We start from the raw sequence: 27341 nt of genomic DNA, 5'->3' as shown, positions 1-27341 counted from the left end.
TTGGAGTCATTAAAACTAGTTTTTCACCCACTCCACAAATTTCTTGTTAACAAACTATAGTTTTGGCAAGTCGGTTAGGACATCTACTTTGTGCATGACACAAGTAATTTTCCCAATAATTGTTTACAGACAGATTATTTCACTTATAATTCATTGTATCACAATTCCAGTGGGTCAGAAGTTTTACATACACTAAGTTGACTGTCCTTTAAACAGCTTGGAAAATTCCCAGAAAATTATGTCATGGCTTTGGAAGCTTCTGATAGGCTAATTGACACCATTTTGAGTCAATTGGAGGTGTACCTGTGGATGTATTTCAAGGCCTACTTCAAACTGTGCCCTCTTTGCTTGACATCATGGGAAAATCAAAAGAAATCAGCAAGACCTCAGAAAAAATTTAGACCTCCACAAGTCTGGTTCATCCTTGGACCTAAGTTTATGTAAACTTCCGACTTCAACTGTATGTATGTATGTATGTACGTACAGTACCAGTCAAAGGTTTGGACACACCTACTCATTCAAGGGTTTTTCTTTATTTTTACTATTTTCTACATAATAGTAAAGACATCAAAACTATGAAATAACACATATGGAATCATGTAGTAACCAAAAAAAAGTGTTAAACAAATCAAAATATTTTACATTCTTTAAAGTAGCCAGCCACCCTTTGCCTTGATAACAGCTTTGCACACTCTTGGCATTCTCTCAACCAGCTTCACCTGGAATGCTTTTCCAACAGTCTTGAAGGAGTTCCCACATATGCTGAGTACTTGATGGCTGCTTTTTCTTCACTCTGCGGTMCAACTCATCCCAAACCATCTCAATTGGGTTGAGGTCAGATGATTGTGGAGGCCAGGTCATCTGATGCAGCACTCCATCACTCTCCTTCTTGGTCAAATAGCCCTTACACAGCCTGGAGGTGTGTTTTGGGTCACTGTCCTGTTGAAAAAACAAATGATAGTCCCACTAAGCGCAAACCAGATGGGATGACGTATCGCTGCAGAATGCTAAATAAATCACAGACAGTGTCACCAGCAAAGCAYCACCACATCTCCTCCTCGCTTCACGGTGGGAACCACACATGCGGAGATCATCCGTTCACCTACTCTGTGTCTCACAAAGACACGGCGGTTGGAACCAATAATCTCAAATAATGTCATTTGCTCGTGTTTCTTGGCCCAAGCAAGTCTCTTCTTCTTATCGGTGTCCTTTAGTTGTGGTTTCTTTGCAGCAATTTGACCATGAAGGCCTGATTGACGCAGTCTCCTCTGAACAGTTGATGTTGAGATGTGTCTGTTACTTAAACTCTGTGAAGCATTTATTTGGGCTTCAATATGTGGTGCAGTTAACTCTAATGAACTTATCCTCTGCAGCAGTTAACTCTGGGTCTCCCTTTCCTGTGGCGGTCCTCATGASAGCCAGATTCATCATAGCACTTAATGGTTTTTGCAACTGCACTTGAAGAAAGATTGTTCATCATTAGGATCTATTGAGGAGAATGCTGGGGCAGTTGAACATCTACATAGATACTGTAGATTGTTGTTTATCCTGCTATGTGTGTATGTGTATTTTTTACACAGTCTATGAACCAAAAGGTGTGTTCTCACTCTCACTGACACATAATGCAGAAAACACTGAGCGTTATTCCCCAGACACGTACACACTGCTTTAATTTATGTGCATAAAGTAAATATTTCCCTGCTCCGATGCTTTCAAGGAACACACTGCTGAGTTCTACATGTCATCGCTTTTCTCTCCCACTGACGCATATTGATTCAGATTGGACGCAGAAAAACGATAGAAGATAGAGGTAGACTACATTGCCAAAAGTATGTGTACACCTACTCGTCGAACATCTCATTCCAAAATCATGGGCATTAATATGGAGTTGGTCCCCCCTTTTCTGCTATAACAGCCTCCAGTCTTCTGGGAAAGCTTTCCACTAGATGTCGGAACATTGCTTCAGCCACAAGAGCATCCAGCTGAAGCTTGGCATTGCACATGGTGATCTTAGCATTGTATGAGGCTGCTCGGCCATGGAATCCCATTTCATGACATTACCTAGTTAAATAAAGGTTAAATGAAGCTCTCGACGAGAAGTTATTGTGCTGACGTTGTTCCAGAGGTAGTTTGGAACTCGGTAGTGATTGTTGCAACCGAGGACAGACGATTTTTACACGCTACACGCTTCAGCRCTCAGTGGTCCGGTTCTTTGAGCTTTTGTGGCCTACCACTTTGTGACTGAGCCGTTGTTGCTCCTAGACGTTTTCACTTCATAATAAGAGCACTTACAGTTGACCGGGGCAGCTCTAGCAGGGCAGAAATTTGACGAACTGACTTGTTGGAAAGATGGCATCCTATGACGGTGCCACGTTGAAAGTCACAGGGCTCTTCAGTAAGGACATAAATACTAACCAAATTTCATAAATACTAACCAGCTGTCTTTAGAAATTTTTTTTTGTCCAGTTATACTAACCCGTTTGCAATCCCATTAGTGTTGCTTGCTAGCTTGCTGGCTAGCTACAGAGGTTAGCTGGCTACCCAGCTAGCAATGAGGAATCGGCCCAGAAGCTGCCCTCTTCCAGGGGGACGGAATTGATTGAATCGGCCCGGAATCGGGTGTCGGATTCGGCTCGGAATCAAAATGAACGACTGCCCAGAATTGTGCCAAGTACTTCGGGCCGTTTCCGTCTACCGGAATTCAGCCGACTTTGTCGGCATTTTACCAGAATCCCTCCAGAAGCGTCCCGATGCAAATGTAAATAAATGTATACAGAATTACACGATTTAGTCAATTTAAATGTGACTATTTTATTTATACAAATTATACCCATCCACACAAAAAAAACATTGTGTCGGAGGAAACACCATACACCTGGTGACCGTGTCAGCGTGCATGCGCCTGGCCGCCACAGGAGTCGCTWCTGCGCGTGTGAGGCGACAGGACTTTCGGTAGCCTGATTGTGTCCAGACTGAGGAGACATTCACACACGATGCATCCCTGACCACCTCCTGAAGTGGTCAGCTAAATCTGAACACAATCAGACCACAAAGCAACCCATCTTTTCAATGCGATCTTTGTGTTCTGATAGCAGAAGTCGCAKGCAAGTGTCAAGTGTAGACAAGACCAGAGACCCCCATTCCATTCCCATACCACACTGCTTTTGGCTACGGTAAATCTCAATCTACAGTGGGGAGAACAAGTATTTGATACACTGACGATTTTGCAGGTTTTCCTACTTACAAAGCATGTAGAGGTCTGTAATTTTTATCATAGGTACACTTCAACTGTGAGAGACGGAATCTAAAACAAAAATCCAGAAAATCACATTGTATGATTTTTAAGTAATTCATTTGCATTTTATTGCATGACATAAGTATTTGATCACCTACCAACCAGTAAGAATTCCGGCTCTCACAGACCTGTTAGTTTTTCTTTAAGAAGCCCTCCTGTTCTCCACTCATTACCTGTATTAACTGCACCTGTTTGAACTCGTTACCTGTATAAAAGACACCTGTCCACAACCTCAATCAAACAGACTCCAACCTCTCCACAATGGCCAAGACCAGAGAGCTGTGTAAGGATATCAGTGTTAAATTGTAGACCTGCACAAGGCTGGGATGGGCTACAGGACAATAGGCAAGCAGCTTGGTGAGAAGGCAACAACTGTTGGCGCAATTATTAGAAAATGGAAGAAGTTCAAGATGATGGTCAATCACCCTCGGTCTGGGGCTCCATGCAAGATCTCACCTCGTGGGGCATCAATGATCATGAGGAAGGTGAGGGATCAGCCAGAACTACACGGCAGGACCTGGTCAATGACCTGAAGAGAGCTGGGACCACAGTCTCAAAGAAAACCATTAGTAACACACTACGCCGTCATGGATTAAAATCCTGCAGCGCACGCAGTATTACACCTGTCTCTTATACACATCTAGATGTGTATAAGAGACAGATCTGGATGATCCAGAGGAGGAATGGGAGAAGGTCATGTGGTCTGTTGAGACAAAAATAGAGCTTTTTGGTCTAAACTCCACTCGCCGTGTTTGGAGGAAGAAGAAGGATGAGTACAACCCCAAGATCACCATCCCAACCGTGAAGCATGGAGGTGGAAACATCATTCTTTGGGGATGCTTTTCTGTAAAGGGGACAGGACGACTGCACCGTATTGAGGGGAGGATGGATGGGGCCATGTATCGCGAGATCTTGGCCAACAACCTCCTTCCCTCAGTAAGAGCATTGAAGATGGGTCGTGGCTGGGTCTTCCAGCATGACAACGACCCGAAACACACAGCCAGGGCAACTAAGGAGTGGCTCCGTAAGAAGCATCTCAAGGTCCTGGAGTGGCCTAGCCAGTCTCCAGACCTGAACCCAATAGAAAATCTTTGGAGGGAGCTGAAAGTCCGTATTGCCCAGCGACAGCCCCGAAACCTGAAGGATCTGGAGAAGGTCTGTATGGAGGAGTGGGCCAAAATCCCTGCTGCAGTGTGTGCAAACCTGGTCAAGAACTACAGGAAACGTATGATCTCTGTAATTGCAAACAAAGGTTTCTGTACCAAATATTAAGTTCTGCTTTTCTGATGTATCAAATACKTATGTCATGCAATAAAATGCAAATTAATTACTTAAAAATCATACAATGTGATTTTCTGGATTTTTGTTTTAGATTCCGTCTCTCACAGTTGAAGTGTACCTATGATAAAAATGACAGACCTCTACATGCTTTGTAAGTAGGAAAACCTGCAAAATCGGCAGTGTATCAAATACTTGTTCTCCCCACTGTAGGTCACTGACATTTAGCGTGGCCACTCTCCTCTAAGGAATGTCATTAGGATTTTCATCATGTTTAATATGCAGCCTCTCGCGCTCATTGCGCTTGGTAGACAAGTGCACACCGTGCCTGCAGTGTGATTTAGCACTAATTCATTTTATTAAGTCTCTCTCTCTCTCTCTCTCGCTCTCTCAAGAGGAGTGCTGCTGCTCACTGTATCTCTGATTCTCCATCTCTCCCTGACTGACTGACTTCAGGGGAAAGAAGTCTGCTAGTATTCTCATTAACTTCAGAGTCAGACACCACACTCTCTCACRGTCCTCAGTGAGAAGTGTCAGCTATTTCCAAAGAATATATGTTTCAAGTCATTACAGCTTTCTATCATCAGGTTTGGTGAGACCGGTGAGACTAATGTATGTGCACAGAACAATGTTCATCTTTGCACAAAACATACAAACAAATAAAAGGTCACAATAACTGTAGGCTAGCTAGTCAGACAATCAGTAGGCACTACGGTTTCTCACTGGGTTCACCAGGCATCCTCCCAAAGTGGAACACACACAACACGTCCAGAAACATCAACTCAAATGACTTTGGGGGCTAAGTGCTGAATTCAGCTCCAATTTAAAAAAGGCCCCCGGGGGCCAAACTCCACCAAAAGTCATATTCTCTCAGTCCACTGAGGTTTCCATAATTCAATTATCTTGCTACAGAATGCAGCAGCACAGTACATTAATCACATTCACACCAAGGCGTCTGCCTCATTTCATCCACATCTACAGTCACTGTACGTGCCAAATGGCACCCTACTCCATACATAGTGCACTACTTTTGACCATGGCCCATAGGTAATAAGGGTGCCATTTGGGACACAACCACTCACTCTGCTCATCCTATATGATCCCCACAAACTGTGTTTTAAACGATAAGACATTAAAGATTGAAGATAAGACAAGACATTCTTCACCCTTCTGAGGTGTGCAAGTACACACAACCTGTAAAAGATTTAACAATGGCGGAAACTCCCTATTCAGCCAATACCTGGAGAAAGTGTCTCTGGGAACCCCTGGTCTAATCTTTGAAGGCCTGTGACCCCATTTTGATATTTTTTTTAAAACTTGAAATAAATTACATAATCAGTGGCCAATGTTTCCTTTTTTAATCTGGGCTATGACAGTCTATTACAAATCAGTCTGACAGTACTTTAAACAGTATTTCAATCTGAAGGAAGTATGGCTTGAAATGACATAAATGTATTGGGATGTTCAGAAGATCATCAGGCAATCATTTTGATCTTATGTGTCCCCCAGTCTGACTTAGTAGTTAGTCTTGTCCACTCTGTTCTAATGAGTCCTATGCAGGTTGTGGGTACATATACACTGAGTGTACAACACTACAACACTAAGAACTCTTTCCATGACATAGACTGACCAGGTCAATCTAAGTGAAAGCAATTTTTTATTTCTATTTAACCTTTATTTTAACAGGGAAGAATATTGAGACCTAGGTGTCTTTTACAAATGTGCCCTGTATATACAACATAAATATACACATTATACCCAAGCTATGTATACACTATATCTACAAAAGTATGTGGACACCCCTTCAAATGAGTGGATTCAACAATTTCAGCCAAACCCATTGCTGACAGGTATATAAAATCAAGCACACAGCCATGCAATCTCCATAGACAAACATCGTCAGTAGAATGGCCTTATTGAAGAGCTCAGTGACAGTTAATGTGGCACCTTCATAGGATTTCACCTTTCCAACAGCTCAGTTACAAAAGTGTCTGCCCTGCTAGAGCTGCACCGGTCAACTGTAAGTGCTGTTATTGTGAAGTGGAAAGTCTAGGTGCAACAACAGCTCAGCCGTGAAATGATAGGCCACACAAGCAATAATCGTCTAGGGCTGTTTATCATGGTTCGGGCTAGTCCCCTTAGTTACCGTGAAGGGAAATCTTAACGCTACATCATACAATGACATTCTAGATGATCATGTGCTTCCAACTTTGTGGCAACAGTTTGGGAAAGGCCCTTTCCTGTTTCAGCATGACAATACCTTCTGCACAAAGCGAGGTCCATACAGAAACGGTTTGTTGAGATCAGTATGCAAGAACTTGACTGGCCTGCACAGAGCCCTGACCTCAACCCCATCGAACACAAGAACTGCAACGGTGCTGGGTTTTTCACGCTCAACAGTTTCCCGTGTGTATCAAAAATGGTCCACCACCCAAAGGACATCCAGCCAACTTGACACAACTGTGGGAAGAATTGGAGTTAATTAACATGGGCCAGCATCCCAGTGGAGTCCATGCCCCGACGAATTGAGGCTGTTCTGAGGGCAAAAGAGAGGGGGGGTGCAACTCAATATTATTAAGGAGTTCCTAATGTTTGGTATACTCAGTATATTGTGTTCCTGAGTGTCTTATCTTTCAGTGAACGGTTCAAGAGATAGAGGCACATAATATGTAGGAAGAAAACAGAAACTGACATAACCCCGGTTCTATGAATCAAGCACGGTTGTGGAGAAGCCCCGGAGCCAAGCTTTCTTTGGAGTGGTGGACTTGGGATTTTGGTCAACGGTAGTTGTGATTTGGTAGCTGCAGGCTGTCAGCAATCGTGTGTCTGTGGTTCGTCAGATGGAATCGCACGTGTTGATGGACACCTCCAGCAGGATTTTATTCTGACATCTGCTATGGGCTAAGGCATCGCAAAGATATTCCCTACAGCTACACTGGATTTATGACAGATTTTAGGAATGGAATATGGAAACCGGAGTTTAAGGTGTTTGTCGGGGCTGCGGTGCGGTAATTCAGCCATTCTGTGGCTCTGGGGGAGTTTTCTATAGGGCCTACCAAATACGGGCTAAACTGAAATGCTTCGGCCATGAATCTGATCACGGATCGGGTGGCATTTCGGCAAAGCCCCAAAGCCATGTTTTCTTTGGAGGGGTGGATTGTGGATTTGTATTTTTTTTATGTTAGTATCAATGTGGTCACAGTTGGTTCTTGTTGAAGAGGCAGCAGATAACATTAGCTTGCTATAGCTAGCTATCCTCTTAATCCATTCTGAATGAATTTGTGGGTATTTCTATCTAGCTGGCAAAATAAGTGAGCTAGATTTTGTTTGTGTACTGCCATATGTCGATAACATAGCTAAGTTTGTCACTGGTATGGGTTAGTAAATATCATAAATCTAGCCGGTTAGACAGTGATAGCCGCAAGCTAAAACTGGGGAGAGAGGGAGGAGAGAATTCACATTCTGTTTCATCTGCTGCTGGCATGCGGCTGTGAGGAAATTTCTACTATATTCACAACATATTGACACTATTACAATCTAATTTCATCAATTACATGGGGAAACCATTAGTTCCCTCAAATACGTTTTTCCACATGTAATTGATGAAATTAGATTGAAATAGTCAATATTTTGTGAATATAGTAGAAAAATCCTCACAGACGTTTTCCATACTAAAAAGTGAAGTGCCATTTGGTATGCACGAGCTTAGCATGTATAGTTRGCTACAGGCAATATGTTCCTCCACTGTGCGAGTCATCTTTTATTTATTTAAGAACAAATTATTATTATTTACAATGATGGCCTACCGGGGAACAGCAGGTTAACTGCCTTGTTCAGGGGTAGAACGGCAGATTTTTACCTTGTCAGCTCAGGGATTCGATCCAGCAACCTTTCGAGAACCGGCCCAACACTCTAACCACTAGGCTACCTGCAGTCATAGAAATTACCATCTTGCGCTTGGGGCTTTCCAGCAGTGTTCGTGGGTTTTATATGCGGGGAGTATAAAATTATACAATTGTAAACTAACAAATGATTTTTCAAGTTAGAACCCATTAATATACAGCACCAACTACATACTGATAAGGTCCATTATCTGCTACCTGGACTTTAAACCTAGTCACCAGGGGCCGGTTGCATCAGTCAGTTGTAGGCATATTGTAAAATGGCAATTCTAGGCCAATAATGGAGCAGGCGTAGGATGTTTATTCAGGTAGGCTGACAGACAGATTCCCAGGAGAAGGGGAAAACAAGACTTCCCACGCTATCGAGGCAACATATTGGCATTGTTGACTTTGTATTTATTTMATTAAAGAGGCAATAGCCTGGTGTCTAGGCTAATGTTTTTGACTGGATAGCCAGCTGGGGATTTTTTTGATTTAGTAAGGGCCCAAAATTCTTCCTCAATAATACCCAAATGGTAAGACAGAACTATAATGGTTTATTTATGGAGTGACTGGCATACATACACTATCCTTTGTTTGGTTATGGCGTTCTCACTGTATCCTTTTAGTCCTGCCTCTGGCTCACTTTTTACCATTTAGGCCTGTCTCACACTGTATCCTTTTAGTCCTGCCTCTGGCTCACTTTTTACCATTTAGGCCTGTCTCACACTGTGTTCTTTTAGTCGTTTCTTACTCTCTCCTCCTCCCTTGCTCAGTGTATCCCGTCAGTCCTCCCTCCCTTTCCCTCACTGTATTTCTCTGTCTCCTCCTTTCTCCCTCTGTCAGTGTATCCTTTCACAGTCCTCCCCCCTCTCCATGTCTCTCCCACTGAGCTGTGCTGGGCTGTCTGAGGCCCTGCCTGCAGCATTGCGTTGTCTCTGGCCTTGAGAGGTGTAAGACAATGCCGAGGAAGAGAGGAGCGAGAGWGAGAGAGAGCCCCTCGTTCCTGCTCTCCCTCCTACACAGCAGCCACACAAAGGGCCAGACTGTAGAGCCCCACCCGGCCCCGCTCCCACACACGGTCTCCAAGCCCATCATACACAATGCCAGTCACATACACACATGCCCACCACGGGCGCCCCCCACACCACACACACACCCACACACACCACACACACACACACACACACACACACACACACACACACACCACACACACACCACACACACACACCACACACACACACACACACACAGCCTCTACCTCAGTTGTTCAACCTGACCTCACAGCCAGAGGAAAGCAAGGGGATAAACATTTCCCTCTGGTGGCTCGGGAAGCAGTGGAGAGAGATCCTACACAAAGGAGGGCAGAATGGACAGCCAGGAAACAGCATTGTGAGTGTGTGTGTGCTCTGATAGTTAAGTAGAGAGAGAGCAGAGAGGATCTGACTGGGTGTGTATGTGAATGTGTGTGTGCCCGTGAATGCGTGCGTGTACATGTGTGCCGCTCAGTGATCACATGTATCCTGGTGATGATTGGGATTGACAGGAGATTCAGATACAAGACAGCTACAGTACCAGTCAAAAGTTTGGACACATCTACTCATTCACGGGTTTTTCTTTATTTTTACTATTTTCTACATTGTAGAATAATAGTGAAGACATCAAAACTATGAAATAACATATATTTGAGATTGTTCAAAGTAACCACCCGTTGCCTTGATGACARCTTTGCACACTCTTGGCATTCTCTCAACCAGCCTCATGAGGTAGTCACCTGGAATGAATTTCAATTGCCTTGTTAAAAGTTACTTTGTGGAATTTCTTTCCTTCTTAATGCRTTTGAGCCAATCAGTTCTGTTGTGACAAGGTAGGGGTGGTATACAGAAGATAGCCCTATTTGATAAAAGACCAAGTCTATATTATGGCAAGCACAACTCAAATAAGCAAAGAGAAACAACAGTCCATCATTACTTTAAGACATGAAGGTCAGTCAATCTGGAAAATGTCAAGAACTTTGAAAGTTTCTTCAAGTGCAGTCGCAAAAACCATCAAGCACTATGATGAAACTGCTCTCATGAGGCCTGCCACAGGATAGGAAGACCCAGAGATACCTCTGCTGCAGAGGATAAGTTCATTAGAGTTACCAGCCTCAGAAATTGCAGCCCAAAAAATAAATGCTTCAGAGTTCAAGTAACAGACACATCTCAACATCAACTGTTCAGAGGAGACTGCGAGAATCAGGCCTTCATGGTCGAATTGCTGCAAAGAAACCACTACTAAAGGACACCAATAAGAAGAAGATACTTGCTTGGTCCAAGAAACACGAGCAATGGACATTAGACCGGTGGAAATCTGTCCTTTGTTGAGTCCAAATTTGTGATTTTTGGTTCCAACCGCCGTGTCTTTGTGAGACGCAGAGTAGGTGAACGGATGATCTCCTCATGCGTGGTTCCCACCGTGAAGTATGGAGGAGGAGGTGTGATGGTGTGGAGGTGCTTTGCTGGTGACACTGTCGTGATTTATTTAGAATTCAAGGCACATTTAACAAACATGGCTACCACAACGATACGCCATCCCATCTAGTTTGCACTTAGTGGGACTATCATTTGTTTTTCAACAGGACAATGACCAAACACACCTCCAGGCTGTTTAAGGGCTATTTGACCAAGAAGGAGAGTGATGGAGTGCTGCATCAGATGACCTGGCCTCCACAATCACTCGACCTCAACCAAATTGAGATGGTTTGGGATGAGTTGTATCGCAGAGTGAAGGAAAAGCAGCAAAACAAGTGCTCAGCATATGTGGGAACTCCTTCAAGACTGTTGGAAAAGCATTCCAGGTGAAGCTAGTTGAGARAATGCCAAGAGTGTGCAAAGCTGTCATCAAGCCACATTTGTTTAACACTTTTATGATTACTACATGATTCCATATGTTTTATTTCATAGTTTTGATGTCTTCACTATTATTCTACAATGTAGAAAATAGTAAAAATAAAGAAAAACTCTGAAATGAGTAGGTGTGTCCAAACTTTTGACTGGTACTGTATGTCAAGGAGTGAAACATTCACAAAATTAGGTGTCCAATGACATGTTCATACAGTAAGACAGGCCTGCAGGTACTGAGGAGCAGGCTTTATTGTCCACCCAACCAGGAATAGATAGTGGGGGTGATGAGAGGAGGAGGTGACCAGAGGAGGCTACCACGACAGGCAGCCCTCAAGCAGCACAAAATAGGTGAGAGAAAGAGACAGAGTGAGAGAGAGACCCAACCCCGTGATTAACATTAGAGGAAGGCACAGAAGAGAAGAGAACACATCTCTGGTGTTAACAGCGTTCCTACAGACAGCACCTCGTTAACAGGAGCCATGTTCTGAGATAACACTCATGGATCCGTAAAACTATACAAGCGCATGCATCTTTTCAGAGTTCTTCTCTTACTAATAATATTGACAATGGCACTAGGCTATAATCCACACAGTAGCCAACACATAGAGCTCACTGTAGGCCTACTAGAACATGCAATCGTTCCATTGAAGGCCTGCTTCATAGAAAAGGGGACTGAAAGGGAATGGAGAGAGACAAAAGAGGGGCGGCTGCCCCTGTTGTGTTGAGCCTGTGATTGAGATGTGTCTGAGCTTTGTCACTTGTAATCTGGGAGGCTGAGGCAGGCAGAGGCAGGGTAGGTGGCTGGGCTGACTGGCTGCTGAATGGGGGAGGGGAGGTGGTGCTGATGGGGGGGGGGGGGGGTGGGGGGGGAGGGGGGGGGGGGGGGGGGGGGGGGGGGGGGGGGGGGGGGGGGGGGGGGGGGGGGGGGGAGGGGGTGGGGGGGGGGGGGGGGGGGGGGGGGGGGGCTGGTTATCGATACTGGCGCAGGAGGAGGAGGAGTCAGGAGTGGCCCATTATTTGGCCGTGAAGGACTGCACAAAGACTCTCCACTTCTCAGCTTCTCTGGGCTAATAGCCGATGAGGGTTTTCTAGCCTTATGAATAACAATAGGAAGGGGACTGAGGTAGCTAGCACTAACATAGCCACACACTGCTGGAAACAAAGGAAAGTATGATTAGGCTATGCTCTGGGTCTAAACCTGTATAAACACAACAACAAACAACCTATTTTGTTCCAACCAAGCCTTTCCTACCTTCCTTAAAATCACTGATGTAGGCTATTAAGTAAAAGCAAAGAGTGAAGCTCATATCGGTGAGTGTAATTCTCCCATGTCCGAGGGTTCACCCTTGAAAGAGGTGTTTAGTATTCACTGTGTGAGCCAGCATGTTATTCAGTGGTGGCCACAGGGCGCTGTGTCGTGCCCATTATTTTGGTCCTCAACGGTCCATTAACAGCAGCCCACTGATAGCACCTTTACAGCCTACAGCCAGCACCTTCCTCCCTGAACTACAGATTATTAACACTTTATGGCCTGCTGTAAAACTGCATGACCACAATCAAGACGTAGATCTGGTCTGTGCTTTAGCTAGCTAAAGTTTTAATGTTACACAGACCAACACAACGATAAAGTAGATGCAAGCAAACTCAATTTAAAAGAAAAGTTAGCTGTGTCATTCTTGTTTTTGTGGTTGTGTGTGTTGTTTCATGAGGGGGGATAGCAACATACAGCACCAGAGGAGAGGAGAACTGTCTGTCTGTCTGTGTGTGTGTGTGACCTTCTGACCTTTGTTCTCATTGTGTTTAATGCTCTCTTGTACAAGATGGAGGCAGTACCAGCCACTGAGCTTCGTTCTGAGAGTTAAGTGCTCTTCCCCCTCCCAATCACACACACACAGCCAAGATTACAGCATGCTGCTGGCGTCTCCTATCTTCCTTTTACACCAGGCGAAGGACGTTTCATAAAACACACACACATAAAACCCCCACAGCCACCCAGTCCCCAGTCCCAACCTGTTCTCTACCCCCACAAACCCCCACCAACCCTCCTCCTCCTCTGTGTTACACGGTCGAGTTCAAGGCCAACCACCAGCATTATCTTGTTTTTCTGAAGCTTGTTTTCAGTACAAATACTACTCCAAAAGATGTTTAACAATAAGCAGAGGAGCATCTCTGTAGACACTCACTAACAATAGTTACACAACCATTAGGCCTTCAAAATGCTGGATGTTGAAAGCAGAGACATAAGGGATTAACACTTGGTCCTGTACTTGTGTCATGCCAGCCAGACACTCAGAGCGTCAAAACCATTATTCACATGTTTCCAATGTATACGTGCAATTTCTCCACATTGTCCATAAACATTGCTCTCTAAGTTTCCCATCATCTTGGGCAAGATGTCTTTAAGTAGTTTAATTGACAATAGATAAGCAAACACATAGCATCACAGACATATAATACTGATATTACACTGCACACTAACTTTATTTAGACCTATGTCTGTGACTGAGCTCTAAGCAAGAGAAAAACAGGAGACAACTATTAACACATAGCCTAAAGAGTGTCTGGCCGGAGCAGGAAAGGGAGKGGACTGTGTGTGTACAGCCGGACTGTATAGCTAACTTTGTGACTGAGTTTGTTGTTTCTCAATATGCATATTACTATGCTCTGAGCATGCGAATTGGAGCAGGAAACGGTCAGAGTATGAGTCCAAATCAAAGTATGTGAAATGAAGCACGGAGGGCAGTTCTCAGATGTGTACTTCGTTTGTACACATTTTGAACCATTGATGCATGCTTCAACTGAAATATTCCCAGGACTGTTGACGTAATGATGTAACCACTAGGTTACCAAACTAGGTTCAGGAGTAAAAAATTTCTTAACAAGTCACATAATAAGTTGCATGGACTCACTCTGTGTGCAATAAGTGTTTAAAATCATTTTTGACTGACTACCTCATCTCTTTACCCCACATATAAAATTAGCTGTAAGGTCCCTCAGTCGAGCAGTGAATTTCAAACACAGATTCAACCAAAAACCAGGGAGGTTTAACAATGCCTCGCAAAGAAGGGTACCTATTGATAGATGGGTATACATTTTTAAAAAGCAGACATTGAATATCCCTTTGAGCATGGTGAAGTTATTAATTACACTTTGGRTGCTGTATCAATACACCCAGTCACTACAAAGACACAAACGTCTTTCCTAACTCAGTTGCTGGAGAGGAAGGAAACCGCTCAGGGATTTCACCATGAGGCCAATGGTGACTTTAAAACAGTTAAAGTGTAATTGCTGTGATAGGAGAAAACTGAGGATGGATCAACAACATTGTAGTTACTCCACAATAATAACCTAATTGACAGAGTGAAAAGAAGGAAGCCTGTACAGAATAAAAATATTCCAAAACATGCATCCTGTTTGCAACAAGGCACTAAAGTAATACTGCAAAATATGTGGCAAAGCAATTAACTTTTGTCCTGAATACAGTGTTATGTTTGGGGCAAATCCAATACAACACATTACGGAGTACTACTCTCCATATTTTCAAGCATAGTGGTGTTTGCATCATGTTATGGGTATACTTGTAATCGTTGAGGATAGGATAGGACAAAAATCCTAGAGGACAGCCTGGTTCACTCTGCTTTTCACCAGACACTGGGAGATTAATTCACGTTTCAGCAGGACATTAACCTAAAACACAAGGCCAAATATACACTGGAGCTGCTTACCAAGAAGACAGTGAATGTTCCTGAGTGTCCGAGTTACAGTTTTGACTTAAAATCTACTTGAAAATCTTTGGCAAGACCTGAAAATGGTTGTCTAGCAATGATTACCAACCAATTGAACAAAGCTTGAAGAATTTTGAAAAGAATAATAAGAAATGTTACACAATCCATTTGTGTATCCAGAAAGACTCACAGCTGTAATGGCTGCCAAAAGTAGTTCTACAAAGTATTGACTCAGGGGTGAGAATACTTATGTAAATTAAATATTTCTGTATTCCATTTTCAACACATTTGCAAACATTTCTAAAAACATGTTTTCACTTGGTCATTTTAGGATATTGTGTGTAGTTGCTGTAACACAACAAAATGTGGAATAAGTCAAGGGGTATGAATACTTTCTCAAGGCACTGTAGCTAGCTGCTAACTATGAAGTTACAAGCTTGTGTTTGCTTTATGTATTTCTCATGTTGTCTGTATTGGTCAAAGGAAATGCAGTAGCACTGGAGTGGGTAGTGCTTCTCAAATGCATTCTGTACAACCTCATCCTCACAAGAATGTACTCAAGAGAACGTCCTCGGAGAACGGTAGTACTGGGAAACACCCTCAGTGTCTCAGGTTAGCCTAGCCTAGCGCAGTACATAGTGTACAGAGTCACATCCATCAATCATCTGGGAGTGCCTGTCCCTGGAGCAGGCAGACTAAAGCTCACACACTCCCCAGCCCCATGCAGCCCCAGCCCTGACTCCCCCTCCATCCTCCCGCCATCAGCCAGCCCAACACAGCAAGGCAATATCCTCAAGGCTAGAAGGGACATAAAAGAGTGGGGTTGAGGGTTAGGAGAATGAGAAAATGGAGTTGACCCATGAATGTAAAAMTCATAAAACACTGTCAGGGTCAGAAAACTGTGTACAGTGTAAATTATAACCTCAGGGTTGGTCAAAATGGGAGCTGGTAGCTAACACTTTCACTCCCTCTTCTGGCAGTAATCCATTTTAGGTACAAATAGCCAAGTGGAAGTGGCCATGTTGGGATTATCTTGGGAAAACCAAAGGATTTTGAAATTTTAACTGTTCAGCCTATAATTCTGCCTGATATTAATGATACTGTATTTCTGATGACAAAGGACATTAGCCTGGTTAGTAAGCACTATGTTGACTAAGTCGTCATGTGGCAGCATCTCTCCTCAGCAGTGCCCAGTCCCAGTGCCACCTCAGGCCCAGCCAGGCCCTGCCCTGTCTACCTTGCCTCCCTCCATGGCCAGCCCAGTGAGTTCAGCACAGCACTGCGCCACACTGCACAACTCTCTCTCCCGTAGTCCTTCCCCTCCTCCAGTATCAGGCTGTGGCTGTGTGAGTGACTGGAGTGTAGGATACTGTGGGCCAGGGCTAGAGCCGGAGTTGTAGAGAGCTTTATCTGATCTCATTACCCTCCAACAAAAGCCCAAAGCCCACAGAGAGGGCAGCAGGCAGTGGATCAGGCAGCAGCACTGCAGGGGGGGGGGTGGTGGCGGGGGGTCCCAGAAGGTTGGGTAAGGGAGCTCCTTTACAGGAGACAAACAGGAAAAGCATGGCGAGAGAGAAAGGAAGAGAGGAGAAAGCACTAGGGTCTACTTCCAGAGAGCATTGTTCTGCTCTGTGTGTTATTAGGGAAAGCTAAAATAATTGTTCTGTTAGTTTAGGCTATACAAAATGACATAGACGAAAGGATTTCTAACACTAATATTTGAATTGATGAGATGTATTTGATTATTCAGGGATCAAGGGAAAGTGCAGTATGCAAAGTGTAAATATATCTACGAGACCAAGTTAACCTTCAGGCCTATGGAGGGCTTGTCATGGTTCCTCCCAACTTCACCTTGCACAGACTTTGACCTAGCTGTGTGTACGTACGAGAGGGTGTTACGCTAGATGATGATCTGAAGCCGGGGCTGTGGGGCAGGTGGTGGGATGGTTTTAACCCTTCTGTCCACGTCCATAGGAGGTGTAGTAGGCCTAACCTGGCAGCTGGGTTCCTGAGTGATCTCATTTTATCCCTCTCTTGGAAACATCTGTCTCATCTTGTCAGCTCTGGATCTACTCTGCCGTCGTTCCCATTCCCCACTGTGGAAGGATAGGATGTACACCATCATTGGGCTATGTTAAGACTGACAAACACAATAGAATATCTCCATTAGTGCAGGTAGGTAGACCTGGTCACTCACTGCACTTTATTGTACAATACTGTTGTAATACACTGTACTGTACTACACTGTACAGCACTGCACTGATTGTTACTTGCGGAATAAGAACATGCAGGTGGTGCACTGTAAATAATATTTAATATTCAATAATTATAACTTAATTAGACGTTATTACACATTCGGCCACTTCATTACAACTGCCCTGCACTGTATTGTATGTACTGCAGGTAGCAGCTTAACATCTAGCCATAACATCTTTGACTCTAGTCAAACATAGCAAGCTTAGTTGTGTGAAACGGACAGCTATTTCACACAAACCCAATGATGGCTATGAAAGGGTGCTGAACTGCTCTGAACCCTTCTGTTGTTGTTGCCTGCTGAGGCTAAAGGAGCTGTCGCAATACCTCTGGTCACTGGATGCTGCTGAGGAACCACCTTGTAGAAAAACAAACACACTTCGTCGCTCCATCCTTATCTGATCTGAGCCGTCCAATTGTGTATCGGGTGTTGGGCGCGGGCTGAACCAGGAGTGACTGATTTCAGAATTTTGGGATTTATGGGGCAACCTTTACGCCAGTTCTCTGAAATGCACCCTTCTACCCTCCCATAAAACAATAAGAGACATGGGTGGGGAGTGATCCCAAGGTCTTAAAAAACACACACACTCTCAGGCAGCACACACACCTTGTACTCAGCCAGGGAATGAGACTGGTTTTCTGGGAAGAGCTTAGTAGTTAGCAAGCAGGGGGAGGAAASCAGATGGAGGTCTCCAACCTCTCTATCCTCATGGCCTCCTGTGCAGCCAGCCGGATGGATTCACAACATTCTGAGGCAGCATCCAGCTAGTCACTACTACCTCATTAAGACCAGGTTGAGACGCTGGTCCTGCTTAAAGTCAGCTACCTAATTGCAGTTTCCCAGAGAAAAACACTGATTATAAATATGCCAACAGGCATGCTCTCAATCACAGCTGGTATTCATTCCTATAAACAAAACGTTACCTGTCTCTCTCCCTGCGAGTGAGCTTTTGCTTGTAATAATTAATTTACTTGCCTTATTATTTTTGTGTGTGCCGTGGGGGGGGGGGGTGTAGCCCTAGCTCAGTGGAAAGCCTTCTTCCTCTGCACAAACACAACTAGTGGTAGTCATGCTCCCACAACACTCCCATGATCACACACATTTATGGTTGTTGGCCTCTCTCAGGAGCCTGTGAAATTGGGGGAAGGTGGAGGTGTAGTCAAACTGGACAAAATAACAGCATACTCCTCCTATCCTGGTCATCTCCTATAATTCATCTGAAGAGGATTTTATCTTCACTCTGCAGCCTCCCTCTCGTGCGTGCGTGGAATCCGAGCCCCAAATCCCCGAGATGAACTTGGCAAACACACTCACAATCAAATAGAACACACTGTGAAATGTCATATGTTAATGACGCTGAATATTTAATAGTATTTCCATTAGGTTATCACATTATTATCGGCATCATTTKTAGCCCCTCCCCTTACTTGTCTTGGAGCCCCGTGCACTGTGGCGCTGCCTATGTGGGAAATCAGCTCTGACGCAGCAGTAGAAATACTGGTTTCATCCCATATGGCACCCTACTCCCTAAACTCTTGTCCAAGGTAGTGCACTATATAGGGAATATGGGGCCATTTGGGACATATCCACTGTTCTTCTCAACCTAATAGAGGCAGGTTTATTCTGAAGGCCTCCTAGCCTGCGTCTGTCTTTAGCCCAGTACTACGGTCAGGGACAGACAGTTATTGAGGTATCATCTAATTTCCCCAATAATACATACTGTGTTCTACTGTTAGCTTCTTTCGATACTGATGTGAAGAAGTCTGTGGGGCTTATAACAAGTATTAGCTAGGTCTGATTAGGTCTGGTCCCATTAGAGTGTTTTGAAGCAGCAGTGGTACACTACCTAAACTGTTTAAAACAGTATATTCCAGCCGTCCATACAATATTTTGCCACGGGCCTTCCCAGCTCATTACGCTGACTATTAGATAATGCAGCATTGCCATTCTCATCTATTTATTTTGTTTAACAGTTGACCTGGATCGCGTAGCTCGAGGTGAGGCAGGTCAAAGTCACCCTGCCATTTTCAACTGGCCTACTTTCAGTGACTTCAAACACCTTAGGCCATGTGTGCCACTGGGCTAGAGGCTGCAGCAGTGTAGTGGTTGTATTCTGGTCTGCTCTCTCTGCCTCCAGGGAGGGAAGCAGGGACCTAGACACTGTGCGGTCATCTCTACACATTTCTGGCTGCACTGTGAGCTCTGACCATGAGGGTTTTTATAAAAAATGGAGGATGAGTTTTATAAAAAAACATAACAGTGCGTGTCACATGCGCTGAACGTGCACTAGCAGGACGTGTACACGGTTTATGGAAATGTAGGGAAATTACTCAGCCTGTCAGATGATTTCTAAACCCTACAGCCAGTTTTCCCTTGCATTGTGTGTGTGTGTGTGTGTGTGTGTGTGTGTGTGTGTGTGTGTGTGTGTGTGTGTGTGTGTGTGTGTGTGTGTGTGTGTGTTCAAAGCTAGTCATAGTTTTACACGCATGGACCATGTGGTCCGAGTCCCCAGTCATCATATAGCATAGTGTTTCCCACCACCTTCCCTATATGGTACAGTCCTCCACTTTACTGTGGGAAATCACAGTAGCTAGCTGAACGAGTACAGCAGTGCTCCGTCATTCATGTAAGAATCCAAAGCAGGAAACACACACAGAAACAAACCGACAACTTCCTAAATCACTTGTAATGGGTTCGTTACTAAGAATGTCAACCCAAGTACAGAGTAATCCGCCTGGATGACATGTCTGATTGCCTGAGCCTTGTGGGCCCTTTCTCTCTGGTCTCTGGTGAGGGGGAAGTGCCTAGCGCCTACTACAGAGTCGTACATCTTGTTGTCACAGACACTTGCCCAATGACCCTTCCAGTCACATCTCCAGTGAGAGCTCCTCGAGGGGACACTCCACAGCTCAGCCAGCTACCTGAGGAGCCTCTCAGGCTGGGGAGGTCAGTGCATCAGGAGCCCCACTTGGTTCCCTCTGGAGCCCCAGTGCAATCATAGCCACTCTTAAGCACTGGGCCTGAGAATCTCTTGTGGGGCGCTCCTGGAATATGTCACAACCCTGAGTCAAAGTGTGACCCCCCCCCCCCCCCCCCCCCCCTCAGAGAACAGATAAATGGGATGGATGGGGGAGGAGCCAGTCCGTTCAAAATAGACAGCGAGGAGCAAGGTTTACTCCCTCCGGCAAATCATTCCCAGTGACATAGCTAGCAAGTCAAGGTCGCCTATCAAAGTTCTCTATTGGAGGGCAATATTGGAGGTTCCCATAAACATCTCATATTCTCAGACAGGAAACGTTAGGCTATAAGCTACAACACAAATGGCTCGCTAACAACAAGCCTTTCTGTATAGACGTTTCGACTTATTGAAGAATAGCAGATAAGATTCTTGTCTCCTTAAGTTAGAGAAGGAGAGAGCACGGCTGGCGGTGTTCTCCACTGTTAGCTATTTGATTTATTAGCTTATTTTCAGCGGTGCGTCCATCCGCCATGTGCAATGCTGCTCCCAGGTCCCATCTGCTACTGGTTGCTGCTGCCGGGCTAAAGAGGCAGCGAGCAGACATGTAATGATGGCTCTCTCTGGGAACATTACCTGCACATTTACCTGACAGCAGCAGCAGGCAAAGCCATGTCAATCACCACAGCCAAGCTGTTTCTCCTCAGCCCGCTGAAAGATGGAGTCAGGGAAAAACATCAYGGTGCTCAGTAAAACACGCTGGTACTTCTATTAAGGGGCAAATGTTTCCCTGCTCAGTACCACTCACACTGGCTGTTACAGAGTGTGGATTAGAATACATTAACCTTTTGTCATGTCTCCACACAGAGTTCAAGGTGAACACCATGTAGGTGGTGGTGGTGGTGGTGGCTTAACCTGTCCCAGGAGGCCTTCTCTAGCTGGTCTAGAGGACCTTACAAGGCTCCCTGCCCCTCTTTTCCCAGCTCTATCCATATCTCCATCCAACCCCCTCCGTTCACCCCCTTCCTTACTGGTATGGGAACAGTAGCCCTTCCCCCGCACCGGAAGCAGGGAGAGAGCAGAATGGTGATCGAAATTGATTCCAACATCTTCTCTCGCTTCACCCTGGCCTTTCCACTCCACTCTCATCAAAATCTAAAAGAGCTTTATCTCTACCAGCCTAACTAACACACTGACTGACTTAGTGTGAGGAGTGCATGTTGTTGTGGGTACAGTGTTGAACAGCTAATTGTACTGTATCTTTATAGCAGCTGTACACAAATCCCTTTCTTCAAAGTTCTCAGTTTCCCCCACCAACCACACCTATGAGGGATTTCATTTCAATAAAAGAGAGAGAGCTGAGAGGGGAGATCAGAGGAGAGAGAGGGAGTCAGAGAGATGGGTAAGAGTCTGAAGAAAGGGGATACCGATGAGTGTGTTGTGCTCACACACAGAGAGCGAGAGAGAGAGCGAGAGCGAGAGCGAGAGAGAGAGGAGAAAGAAAGCAGCAATAATAGCTCTTTCTTACCGTCCTCCTCCTTAATGTGTGCGTTCTGTGGGCTGTGCATTCTCTCTCTGCGGTTCGGCGGACTCAGGTCTGAAGCAGGGCCGTGATCAGCTGATATCCATGTGGGGTCGCTCATATCAAAGTCCTCACTGCTCACTGAAGTCTCATCCTGACAGAAAAAGACAGGGAGAGGGCGAAAGAGAGAAAGAGTGGGGAGAGATTGTCATGTCATTCCATGGACAGCTAAGACAGGTGGAAGAGGGAGAAAATAAAGAGATTGGAAGATATCAGACGTTACATGTGACGGATCGGACCTCAGACATCAGAGATCAAACAATCATAACCGCCAACAATTTACTATTATGAGTATGAGACTATGGACAAAATTCAAAGGCAGCCTGTCGTTGCACATTTGCAATACAGCAAAGTGATACGCATCAGTCATTACAGTAGCTCTCCCTTTTTAGTCACTGCATTAAGGCAAAGAGCACAGCCGACCGAGGACTACAGACGAAATAAATTAACAACTCCATCTACCAGGTCCAGAAGCCTTTAGCAGCAGGCCTATACACCATGCATACGGAGCGTTAGATTAATTAAGCATTAGAAGTCCAGCTGAGGCTCCATGACCGGWGCCAAACCAAGGCCAAAAACCAACCAGCCTAATGACACCATAAGGGTTAAGGCCCCTATCTTAATTTCCATATCAGAGATGATTCTACATTCAATCTACATTCATTCCAATCCTGTTAGTTTGACTTGTGTCAGTGAGGCTCCTCTGGTTGCAGCACAGAGCAAAGAGGATCTGAGAGCCCGGCACTCCCACTAATGAGGTCCAGAGTGCTGCAGATAGCTGCCTTTCAGGCAACACAATAGACAGACAGTCAAGATACAGCCTTCCCCTCCAACAGACCCATCCACTGCACTTTAGAACTTGTTATGAAGTCTTTCACTTGCAGTATGAGCGTGTACAAGCACTTATAGTCTCACACATCCGCAACACACATGTGCACACATCATATATCATTCACACACACACACACGGCCATAAACACACACCATGTATCATGCACACACAACCGTACACACACATCATATATCATGCACACACAACCGTACACACACATCATATATCATGCACACACAGCCGTACACACACATCATATATCATGCACACACAACCGTACACACACATCATATATCATGCACACACAACCATACACACACATCATATATCATGCACACACAACCCTACACCACACATCATATATATGCACACACAACCACATCACACACACATCATATATCATGCACACACAACCGTACACACACATCATAATACATCATACACCATACAACCGTACACACACATTATCAGTATATCATGCACACACAACCGTACACACACATCATATATCATGCACACACAACCGTACACACACATCATATATCATGCACACACAACCATACACACACATCATATATCATGCACACATCCGTACTAGGGTTGCAAAGGGTCTGTCACGCCCTGATCTGTTTCACCTGTCCTCGTTATTGTCTCCACCCCCTCCAGGTGTCGCTTGTTTTCCCAATGTATTTATCCCTGTGTTTCCTGTCTCTCTGTGCCAGTGTATTTATCCTGGTTCTGTCTCTCTGTGACAGTGTATTTATCCTGTGTTTCCTGTCTCTCTGTGACAGTGTATTTATCCCTGTTTTCTGTCTCTCTGTGCCAGTGTATTTATCCCTGTGTTTCCTTCTCTCTGGTGACAGTGTATTTATCCCTGTGTTTCTCTCTCTCTCTGTGACAGTGTATTTATCCTGTGTTCCTGTCTCTCTGTGACAGTGTATTTATCCCTGTGTTTCCTGTCTCTCTGTGACAGTGTAATTTATCCCTGTGTTTCCTGTCTCTCTGTGACAGTGTATTTATCCTGTGTTTCCTGTCTCTCTGTGACAGTGTATTTCCTGTGTTTCCTGTCTCTCTGTGACAGTGTATTTATCCGTGTTTTCCTGTCTCTCTGTGACAGTGGTATTTATCCCTGTGTTTCCTGTCTCTCTGTGACAGTGTATTTATCCCTGTGTTTCCTCTCTCTCTGTGACAGTGTATTTATCCCTGTGTTTCTCTCTCTTCTGTGACAGTGTATTTATCCCTTGTTTCCTCTCTCTCTGTGACAGTGTATTTATCCCTGTGTTTCCCTCTCTCTCTGTGACAGTGTATTTATCCTGTGTTTCCTCTTCTCTGTGACAGTGTATTTATCCCTGTGTTTTCCTGTCTCTCTGTGACAGTGTATTTATCCTGTGTTTCCTCTCTCTCTGTGACAGTGTATTTATCCCTGTGTTTCCTGTCTCTCTGTGACAGTGTATTTATCCCTGTGTTTCCTCTCTCTCTGTGACAGTGTATTCATCCCTGTGTTTCCTGTCTCTCTGTGCCAGTTCGTCTTGTATGTTTCCAAGTCAACCAGCGTTTTTCCCGTTCTCATGCTTTTTGCATTCGCCTTTTTCTTGTCCTCCCGGTTTTGACCCTTGCCTGTTTCTGGACTTTGTACCCGCCTGCCTGACCATTCTGCCTGCCTTGACCACAATCCTGTCTGCCACTCTGTACCTCCTGGACTCTGATCTGGTTTTGACCTTTTTTGCCTGTCCACGACCATTCTCTTGCCTACCCTTTGGATTAATAAACACACAATTACAGGTTTCTGGTAACCACAGTGAGACCATACAGTTCCTCCTCATTGCATCTCCCCATGTTCCGGTTGTTTTGGGATTTTCCTGGCTACAAAAACACAATCCTGTGATTGACTGGACCTCAAGCTCCATCCTGGGTTGGAGCCCTTTTTGCCATTCCCACTGCCTTCAAGCAGCACAGCTGTCCCCAAGTCATCCTCCTCAGGGTGTTAGCAAGACTGTGGATGTCTCTGCTATTCCTACTGAATACCATGACCTCCTGGAAGTGTTCTGTAAGGCACGTGCTACTTCCCTTCCCCTGCACCGCCCTTATAATTGTGCCATTGACGTACTCCCAGGCACTACACCACCTCGGAGTCGGTTGAATTCTCTGGCCGGACCAGAGACCAAAGCTATGGAGGAGTACATAGAGGAGTCTCTGGCCACTGGGTCCRTCCGTCCTTCTGCATCTCCTGCCGGCGCAGGGTTTTTCTTTGTGGAGAAGAAGGACAAGACCCGTCGCCCGCGCATTGATTACTGGGGACTTAACGATATCACTGTCAAAAATCGTTACTCCCTACCTCTCCTCTCCGTTTGAATCTCTCCAGGGGGCTACCATGTTTTCAAAGTCGGACCTTYGGAATGCCTACCACCTGGTTCGGATACGTGAGGGGGATGAGTGGAAAACAGCCTTCAACACAGCCAGTGGACATTATGAGTCCCATGTCATGCCATTTGGGCTCACCAACTCGCTGTTTTCCAGGCTTTGGTCAATGATGTGCTTCGGGACATGCTAAACCGGTTTGTGTTCGTCTACCTGGACGACATCCTGCTTTTTCCCCCCGATCTGCCCAAGAACATGTCTCCATGTCAGACAGGTCCTTCAGCGCCTCCTGGAAAACCAATTGTTCGTGAAAGCCGAGAAGTGTGAGTTCCACCGCTCTAATATCACCTTTCTGGGATATGTCATTGCTGATGGAAATGTTCAGATGGATCCTGGAAAGGTGAAAGCAGTGGTGCATGCAGTTGAGGCCAAACGTCCAGGGTGCAGTTGCAACGGTTTAATGGGGTGTGCAACCTTCTACCGCCGTTTCATTCGGGATTACAGCACCCAGCACCCTGTACCCGCCTGCCTGACCATTCTGCCTTCCTTGACCACGGCCTGTCTGCCACTCTGTACCTCCTGGACTCTGATCTGATTTTGACCTTTTGGCTTGTCCACGACCATTCTCTTGCCTACCCCTTTGGATTAATAAACATTGCAAGACTCCAACCATCTGCCTCTTGTGTCTGCATTTGGGTCTCACCTTGTGCCTTGATAGGGTCGGAAACTTCCCGGGAAATTTCCTGAAATTTTCCATGGGAAGTTAAGCCCTGGAATTTGGGGAATTTTGCATAAATTCATTTWAAAAAAGTTAGCTTATAACAGTGAACCTTGTTTGTGGGATACACATAAGGCAATGCTAGGTTGTGTGGCATATTTTGGTTAAACTATCCCCAATTCAATGGAATTGCAACCCTCTGTATGCAGTGTCCTGAAGGATCTGGAGACAGACGCAGGAATGCATAATAGTTTTCTGTTATTAAGCCCAAATTACGGCATGCCATGTAAAGGCACAGGGACGAAAGACCAAACAAACATGTAACAAAACACAGGGTTGAAAACCAAAACAAAAGAGCAAGGAGTACCTCGAATAAATCACACGCGCACAATGATTAATGCACGGGACGAGACGTGTAATCATCTGTGCAATCCACAAGGGCACGAAAGCCCAAAACATGCAGCACAGGTACTCACACACACCAACGGACATTGTAACACGAATCGACAGCACCATGGTGAACAAAGGGCACATATATACAAATACCTTCAGTGGAAATAGGGGCCAGGTGTGCGCAATGAAAGTTCCAGAGGGATCCGTAACACACAGTGCATTCTTCCATCACATGTACCGCTGATTCTCAAGATCTTGCACACTAGTGAGATGCTATTGAGCCCACACTACTACACTGTCTGAACCCAGGACTTCATGCTTTCTGGTAAGTTTTGATTACAATACTGGGAGGGTGAATATATTTTATATGACAAACATTATGTTTTGTTAACTAGTAAATAGTAGCCTCCAGAAAAGTGTGTTAAAATCATTTCTAACTTGTTAACAATTTCTGCTAGTTATTTTTTTCTACCATGTGGGTTTTAGCTTGCTTGAGCCTGCTAATTGAGGAGTGTTAATTCAACTGTTTCCATACATGTTTCATTTTAAACATTTACCTTACAAAGGAGTAGTTTAATCTAACTGCTTAAGTATTTATCTGTACATGGAATTGTATTTGTTTTATTTTTTTACTCCTTTCTTTCTAATCTTTACAGGAAAATGCCACATTTCTTTTTTTTTACACCTATATTTAATCTTTATTTAACTAGGCAAGTCAGTTAAGAACACATTCTTATTTTCAATGACGGCCTAGGAACGGTGGGTTAACTGCCTCGTTCAGGGGCAGAACGACAGATTTTTACCTTGTCAGCTCGGGGGATTCAATCTTGCAGCCTTACAGTTAACTAGTTCAACGCTCTAACCACCTGATTACATTGCACTCCACGAGGAGTCTGCCTGTTACGCGAATGCAGTAAAAGCCAAGGTAATTTGCTAGCTAGCATTAAACTTATCTTGTAAAAAACAAACAATCAATCAATCAATCATAATCACTAGTTAACTACACATGGTTGATGATATTACTAGTTTATCTAGCGTGTCCTGCGTTGCATATAATCGATGCGGTGCGTATCGTTGCTCCAATGTGTACCTAACCATAAACATCAATGCCTTTCTTAAAATCAATACACAGAAGTATATATTTTTAAACCTGCATATTTAGCTAAAATAAATCCAGGTTA

At 44.7% G+C, this 27341-nt stretch overlaps 1 pseudogene; it reads right to left on the bottom strand.

Moving 5' to 3' along the window:
• Window positions 1-27341, bottom strand: part of LOC111976894 (nucleolar protein 4-like) — a 178163-nt pseudogene that overhangs the window by 35246 nt on the left and 115576 nt on the right.

The sequence above is a fragment of the Salvelinus sp. IW2-2015 genome, linkage group LG17, assembly GCF_002910315.2.
Source record: "Salvelinus sp. IW2-2015 linkage group LG17, ASM291031v2, whole genome shotgun sequence".
NCBI lineage: Eukaryota > Metazoa > Chordata > Actinopteri > Salmoniformes > Salmonidae > Salvelinus > Salvelinus sp. IW2-2015.
Note: the sequence above shows the minus strand (reverse complement) of the source record. Positions and strands in the feature narration are given on the sequence as shown.